Here is a 7455-nt window from a genome sequence, read left to right on the forward strand (position 1 = left end):
ACACAGCTCTCGCCCCGCCTACTTCCGCCCCTCTCAGTTTACGCGCTCTGCGGTTGGGTGGGTGGTGAATGTCGACCAGAAACTCCACCAGTCAGCGAGCGCTCTCGGAGGGGCCTGTTGAGTGAGACGGGAGTGAGGGCGGGGACCCAGGCAGTTGAGAGCCCTGTGGGTGCTGCTGGCACCTTAGTGCTTAACTTTAGCCAGCTGAGTTTTTCGTTGTCTCTGCAGCCTCAAGTACCAACTGCTAATAGTTACCACCTATTAACCCTGCGGTTCTCAAACTTGAGCATGAATCCTCATCACCTCCAAGACTTGTTTAAACAGATTGCTTCCTAGTCCTCCCCATAGAGTTTCTGATTCTGTAAATCTGGGGTGAGGCCCTAGAATTTGCATTTCTGTGGAGTTCCCAGGTGGTACTGGTGCTACTGGTCTGGAGATCACACCTCGGGAACCACTGTATTAAGCACTTACTATTATACCTTAGTGCATTATTTCCCTATGATCACGCCGTTTTTACGAAGAAGGAAACTGGGTCCTCCATCGCTGAAGAGACTTAACCAAGATCACCAGCCTGTCCTCTTCCAGTCGCACTTACACAGTGCACGTAAGAAGTCCAGGAGCCTTTTGTGGAACTAACTAATGAAGGAATAAGCTCTAACATCCCATGGAAGTAAAGAAAAAGGAACAGGGGAATAATGTACCCTAAACTGAGTGTGAGGTTGCATGATTCCAGTTGTCATGCCAGGGAGAGCCAAACACTTGGCTAAATAAGAAACGTCGATTAGAAGTACACCTAAGAGCTGCCGGGCACGGTGGCTCACGCCTCGAATCCCAGCACTTTGGGAGTCTGAGGCAGGAGGCTGAGGTAAGGAGTTCGAGAACAGCCTGGCCAGTCTGGTGAAACCCCGTCTCTACTAAAAAAAAAAACCAAAAACCTGTCTCTACTAAAAAAAAAAAAAAAAAAAAAAATTAGCCGGGCGTGGTAGCAGGCACCTGTAATCCCAGCTACTCGGGATGCTGAGGCACGAGAATCGCTTGAACCTGGGAGGCAGAGGTTGCAGTGAGCTGAGATCACACCACTGCCCTCCAGCCTCGACATCAGAGCGAGACACCGTCTCAAAAAAAAAAAAAAAAAAAAAAATGCACCTAAGAGCAAGGAAACCTCTTTCCTAGGAACTTCCAGCATACTTTTGGTTCCACGCCTTTTGTTTTTAAAATTGATACATTGGCCGGGTGTGGTGGCTCATCCCTGTAATCCCAGCACTTTGGGAGGCCGAGGAGGGAGGACTGCTTAAGCTCAGGAGTTCGAGATCAGCCTGGGCAACTCAAGACCCTATCTCTCCAAATTGAGCTCAGGACTTCTAGATCAAGCTGGGTAACATGAGACGCATTTCTACAAAAAAAAAAAAAAAAAAAAAAAAAAAATTAGCCAGGTATGGTGCATGCCAGCTACTGGAGAGGCTGAGGAGGGAGGATCACTTGAGCCCAGGTTGGCTGATTGTACCACTGCACTCCACTCTGGGTGACAGAGTGAGTCCCTTTCAAAAGAAAGAAAGAAAAGAAAGAGAGAGAGAGAGAGAGAAAGAAAAGAAGGAAGAAGGAAGGAAGGAAGGAAGAAAGGAAGAAAGGAAGCAAGGAAGGAAAGAAAGAAAAAGAAAGAAGGAAGGAAGGAAGGAAGGAAAGAAAGAAAGAAAGAAAGAAAGGAAGGAAGGAAGGAAGGAAGAAAGGAAAGAAAGGAAAGAAATAAAGAAAAGAAAGAAAGAAAAAAAGAGAGAAAGAGAAAGATCACAATTATACATATTTTGGGGAGGGACATGATATTTTGGGGAGGGAAGTGATATTTTGATACACATATACAATGCGTCATTACCAAGTCAAGGCAATTGGAATAAACATCACCTCAAACATTCTTTGTGTTGGAAACATTACAAGTATTCTAGTTATTTTTAAATATACAATCAATAATTGTTAACTATTTTTTTAAAAGGAAGAGGAAACAGTCTGGGCAGCATAGGGAGAAACTGTCTTTAAAAACGAGCAAACAAGGCCTGGTGCGGTGGCTCATGCTTATAATCCGAGCACTTTGGGAGGCCTGAGGTGGACAGATCACAAGGTCAGGAGTTCGAGACCAGCCTGGCCAACACAGTGAAACCCATCTCCACTAAAAATACAAAAATTAGCCGGGCGTGGTGGCAGACGCCTGTAATCCCGGCTATTCGCGAGGCTGAGGCAGGAAAATTGCTTGAACCTAGGAGGCAGAGGTTGCAGTGAGCCTAGAAAAAAGCCACTGCACTCCAGCCTGGGGAACAGAGCAAGACTCCATCTCAAAACAAAACAAAACAAAAAGCAAACAGCCAGGCATAGTGGCTCACGCCTGTAATCCCAGCACTTTGGGAGGCCGAGGTGGGCGGATCACCTGAGGTCAGGAGTTTGAGACCAGCCTGGCCAACATGGTGAAACCCCATCTCTACCAAAAATACAAAAATTATCTGGTCATGGTGGCAGGCGCCTGTAATCCCAGTTACTCGGGAGGCTGAGGCAGGAGAATCTCTTGAACCTGGAAGGTGGAGGTTACAGTGAGCCGAGATCACACCACTGCATTCCAGCCTGGGCGACAAGAGCAAAACTCCATCTCAAAAAAACCAAAACGAACAAACAACAAAAAAAGAGCAAACAAAACAAAAAATTAGCCTAGCATGTGTCCCTGTAGTTCCAGCTACTCAGGAGGCTGAGGCAGGAGGATCAAGTGAGCCTACGAGGTCGAGGCTACAGTAAGCCATGACCATGCCACTGCATTCCAGCCTGGGTGACAAGGGGAGATGCCTTTTCTTTCTTTTCTTTCTTTTCCTTCTTTCTTTCCTTCCTTCCTTCTTTCTTTCCTTCCTTCCTTCCTTCCCTCTCTCCCTCCCTCCTCTCTCTCTCTCCTTCCTTCCTCCCTCCCTACCTCTCTCTTTTCTTTTCTCTCTCTTTTCTTTTCTCTCTTTCTTTCTTTCTTTCTTTCTTTCTTTCTTTCTTTCTTTCTTTCTTTCTTTCTTTCTTTCTTTCTTTCTTTCTTTTTCTGTCTCTCTCTCTCTCTCTTTCTTTCCTCTTTCTCTCTTGCTTTTTTTTTGAGACTTAAAAAAGGAGCGGGGAGGGGTGGGAAGAGTATCTTGACCTAGATTCTAGGATAATGCTCTTTAAACTGCTGGTTAACCAAATAATAGGTTTTGAAATCTATTTATTAGTAGATCCCCATGAGCACATTTTCAGTGAAATGGAATGTAACAATAGAAAACATGAAAGTATGGTTTTCTGGAGCTTTCATTTGAGGTATACATGTGTGTTCTGGTACCTGTTGTATTTCTTAAAGTGATCAGCCATCAAAAAAGTTTGAAAGTGGTTGTAACCTAGAGGAATGTCTTCCTACTCCAAACTAGATTAATTTTGTCTGTGGGACACATATTTATTCTGTAATCTTGAAAAGGTCTTATCTTGTTTCTCTACTCTGTAAAACCACAGTGACTGAATTCCTGGCTGACATTTCAAGACATTTTTGGGGATTAACTAAATTCCATAGGTGGTATTTTTAAGTCCCTCAGAAAAAGCACCGCTGTGGTGTTATGATATAGGTATCAATTTTCGAATCCACAATTCCTGGCATCTAACTCCCATTGTCCTCATTATAATGTTGAGGCACTGTAGGCCTCGGGAAACAGAATTTCCCTCTCTGATCTTCTCCTGTCCACCTCTGACCTGCTCCAGGCAGGACTCTAATCTGACTGGGTCAAAAGACCCTCATTCCAGAGAGGGTCTGCCCCCTACCCTCAAGGAAGAAATGCTGCAGAGAGAGGCCAAGAAAAGTCTGAGCAGACAGGCTTTGCTGGGTTCAGATCACGTACTTTCTGTCCAATAGATTTCTTTCTTTTTTCCTTTCTTTCTTTTTCTTTCTTTCTTTCTTTCTTTCTTTCTTTCTTTCTTTCTTTCTTTCTTTCTTTCTTTCTTTCTTTCTTTCTTTCTTTCTCTTTCTTTGTTTCTCTTTCCCTCCCTCCCTCCCTCCCTTCCTTCCTTCCTTCCTTCCTTCTTTGAGATGGAGTCTTGCTCTGTCACCCAGGCTGGAGTGCAGTAGTGCGATCTCCGCTCACTGCAACCTCTCCCTCCCGGGTTCAAGTGATTCTCCTGTTTCCGCCACCCAGATAGCTGGGATTACAGGTGTGTGCCACCGTGCCTGGCTATTTTTTTTTTTTTTTCTTTTCAGACAGAGTTTTGCTCTTATTGCCCAGGCTGGAGTGCAGTGGCGTGATCTCGGCTCACCGCAACCTCTGCCTCCCGGGTTCAAGCAATTCTCCTGCCTCAGCCTCCTGAGTAGCTGGGATTACAGGCATGCACCACCATGCCTGGCTAATTTTGTATTTTTAGTAGAGATGGCGTTTCTCCATGTTAGTCAAGCTGGTCTCGAACTCCCAACCTCAGGTGATCCGCCCACCTCGGCCTCCCAAAGTGCTGGGATTACAGGCTTGAGCCACCGCGCCTGGCCTGTCCAATCACATTTCTATACAGTGTTCAATCATACCTATGTAATAAAGTGTCCCATAAAAACCCAGAAGAACTGGGTTGAGAGAACTTCTGGATAACAGAACATGTGGAGGTTCTTGAAGGGTGTTGCTTTCAGGGAAAGCATGGAAGCTCCACACCCCTTCCCCTATACTTTACCCTATGTGTCACTTCATCTGTGTAAACAAAATTAAGTGTTTCCCTGAATTCTGTGAGCCGCTCCAGCAAATTAATGGAACCCAAAATGGGGGTCATGGAAGCCCCAACTTGAAGGCGGTCCATCAGAAGTTTCAGAGGCCCAGACTTGTGACTGGTGTCTGAAGGAGGGCAGTCTTGGGGACGGAGCCCTCACCCTGTGGGAAATGACACTATTTTCAGGTAGAAGATGTCAGGCTTAAATGGAAGGACACCCAGCTGGTGTCAGCTGCAGAATTGATGTTTGCTGGCCAGGTGTGATGGTTCAAGTCTGTAATTCCAGCATTTTGGGAGGCAGAGGTGGGTGGATCACTTGAGCTCAGGAGTTCCAGACCAGCCTGGCGACATGGTGAAACCTTGTTTCCACTAAAAATACAAAAAATAGCTGGATGTGGTGGCATGCACCTGTAATCCTAGCTACTCAGGAGGCTGAGCCAGGAGAATCGCTTGAACCTGGGAGGCAGAGGTTGCAGTGAGCGCAGATCGTGCTATGGGTGACAAAGTGAGGCTCAATCTTAAAAAAAAAAAAAATTGTATGCTTGCTGGTGGGGGGAATTCCCCACACATTTTTGGAGTCCACAGAAGTCTTCCGTGTTGCTTATTGGTGTGTTGATGGGCGAGCAGATAAAAAACACAGTTTGAGAAAGTTTATATCCAAACAACTCCTGAATATATTGACGAGGAACTCGGCGAGAGAGGCAAATAATAATGTGATTGACTGATGGGCAGTGGTAATCATACAGTAACTAACATTCATTGTACTCTCTGTATGATAAGGACTGCTCTAAAAGCTTTACATTAAGTATTTACCAACAACCCTATGAGGTGGATACTTACATGCAATTGTCTCAAGTAAAATTGTATTTAAAAACACGTACTGGCCAGGTGTGGTGGCTCATGACTGTCATCCCAGCATTTTGGGAGGCCGAGACAGGCAGATTGCTTGAGGCCAGGAGTTCAAGACCAGCTTGGTCAACATAGCGAAACTCTGTCTCTACTAAAAATACAAAAAATTAGTTGGGTGTGGTGGCTCACACCTGTAATCCAGGCTACTTGGGAGGCTGTGGCATGAGAATCACTTGAACCCGGGAGGCAGAGGTTTCAGTGATCTGGGAATGCGCCACTGCACTCCAACCTGGGTGACAGAACAGAGAAACACTCTGTCTTACAAACAAACAAACAAACAAAAAAACAGGTACTAATGGCCAGGCACAGCAGTTCATGCCTGTAATCCCAGCACTTTGACAATCCCAGCACTTTGAGAGGCTGAAGTGAGAGGATCAGTTGAAGCCAGGAGTTTGAGACCAACCCAGCCAACAAATCAAGAACCCACGTCTTTAAAAAAAAAAAAAAAAAAAAAAGTGAGCATGGTGGCATACTCCTGTAGTCCTAGCTGCTCAGGAGGCTGAGGTAGGCGGATTGCTTGAGCCCAGGAGTTCAAGGCTGTAGTGAGCTATGACTGAACCAGTGGACTCAAGCCTGGGCAGCACAGCAAGACCCCATCTCTAAAAAAATAAATACCTATATACATACATTAAAAACATGCACGGACATTGAGTAACACACTGAATTGCTGGGGATATGTTGAAACAGGCACTGCCATACGTAGTTGGTAGGTAGGCAATTAACACCACCATCCAGAAGGCAGTTTGTCAATATCTAATCAGATTTTCACACCCTTTGACTCATCAAATCTACTTCTAAGAATGTATCTTGGCCGGGCGCGGTGGCTCACGCCTGTAATCCCAGCACTTTGGGAGGCCGAGGCGGGCGGATCACAAGGTCAGGAGATTGAGACCACGGTGAAACCCCGTCTCTACTAAAAATACAAAAAATTAGCCGGGCGCGGTGGCGGGCGCCTGTAGTCCCAGCTACTCAGGAGGCTGAGGCAGGAGAATGGCGTAAACCCAGGAGGCGGAGCTTGCAGTGAGCCGAGATCGCGCCACTGCACTCCAGCCTGGGCGACAGAGCGAGACTCCGTCTCAAAAAACAAAAAACAAACAAACAAACAAAAAGAATGTATCTTACAGATATAATCACACCTACTCACAAGGGATATATGTATAAGAATATTCATTCACTGTTGATAGTAGAAAAAAGTATGCACACCTTTCAGAAAGGCTAAAATAAAGACAACTGATAATACTGTTGGCAAACACACATAGACTGCTGGTTGGAAGACAAAGTGGTATAGTCTCTTTGGAAAGCAGTTTGGCAATTGCTTATTAAGTCATAGGTACACTTGGCCCAGTAATCCCAAAACTAGGTGTTCGCCCAAGTGAAGCAAAACTTGTAGGCCAGGCATGGTGGCTCACGTCTGTAATCCCAGCACTTTTGGAGGCTGAGGCGGGTGGATCACTTGAGGTCAGCAGTTTGAGATCAGACTGAGCAAAACGGTGAAACCCTGTCTCTACTAAAAATACAAAAATTAGCCAGGCATGGTGGCGCATGCCTATAATCCCAGCCACCCAGGAAAATTAGCCAGGTGTGGTGGCACGTGCCTATAATCCCAGCTACCCAGGAGACTGAGGCAGGAGGATAGCTTGAACCCGGGCTTGAACAGAGGTTGCAGTGAGCCGAGATCATGTCATTGCACTCCAGCCTGGGCAACAAGAGCTAAACTTCATTTAAAAAAAAAAAAAAAAAAGAAAGAAAGAACTTGTAGCCAGGCACAGTGGCTTACGCCTATAATCCCCACACTTTATGAGGCCAAAGTGGATGATTACTTGA

Source organism: Macaca mulatta, chromosome 20 (genome assembly GCF_049350105.2).
Source record: "Macaca mulatta isolate MMU2019108-1 chromosome 20, T2T-MMU8v2.0, whole genome shotgun sequence".
Taxonomy (NCBI): domain Eukaryota; kingdom Metazoa; phylum Chordata; class Mammalia; order Primates; family Cercopithecidae; genus Macaca; species Macaca mulatta.